Here is an 855-nt window from a genome sequence, read left to right as displayed (position 1 = left end):
TTTTGGTAGTGAATTTTCTTTTTTAGTATAATTTGTATTGTTTTTGGTACAGTGAAAAAGTATGCTATTGAAATTATGAAAAGACATGGATATAATGTTTATGGCATTTTGACGCTACAACAATATTAAATATCTCTCCCATTTCCTCATAGCTGGAATTTTTCTAAGAGCTACAGGTCATTTTATATAGCTGTCATATTGATTCTTTTAATATTATTATTTCTGCCTTTATTAACACAAAATTTATCAAAATATTTCCGTAAAAGCTATGTGCTTGAATATATTCATAAAGTTTCTGAGTTATTCATGGACACAAAAGTTATTAAATGCATTAATTATTTTATAAATGATTTTTAATTGTATATTAGTTTTTATAAATCTAAAGAGACTAATAATTTAATGGAAACTATCATTTACCTATTTGATTAATCACAGTTTTTGTTTTTGTTTTTTGTGCATATGTGTATGTGCCTTGATGATCATTTTTCCAAAATATTTACAGTCAACATTAGAAATATATTCTATCATGCTACTTAGTCACTGGAAATTTTAGTACTGATTCCTTAGTATTAGATAAGGTCATTGAGAAATATTAGAACATTTTGATTTTCTATTATTAACAATATAGATATATTTTAAATAGTACTGTTCAGTAATACACTTGTATTCATAAATAAAAAAGACCAAGGAAGTTATGAAGCCAAAGGATAATGAGAAAACTCTCACTGTTTTGTAAGATATTGTGTTTTTAAAGATATCTAAAGCTCTGGTAGCGTAGTGGTTACGAATCGGGCTGCGAACCTTAAGGTCAGTGGTTCGAAACTACCAGCCACTCCGCGGGAGAAAGATGAGGCT

The sequence above is a fragment of the Chrysochloris asiatica genome, unplaced genomic scaffold, assembly GCF_000296735.1.
Source record: "Chrysochloris asiatica unplaced genomic scaffold, ChrAsi1.0 scaffold00225, whole genome shotgun sequence".
Lineage (NCBI taxonomy): Eukaryota > Metazoa > Chordata > Mammalia > Afrosoricida > Chrysochloridae > Chrysochloris > Chrysochloris asiatica.
The sequence above is the reverse complement of the archived record's forward strand: the minus strand, read 5'-3'. Positions refer to the sequence as shown.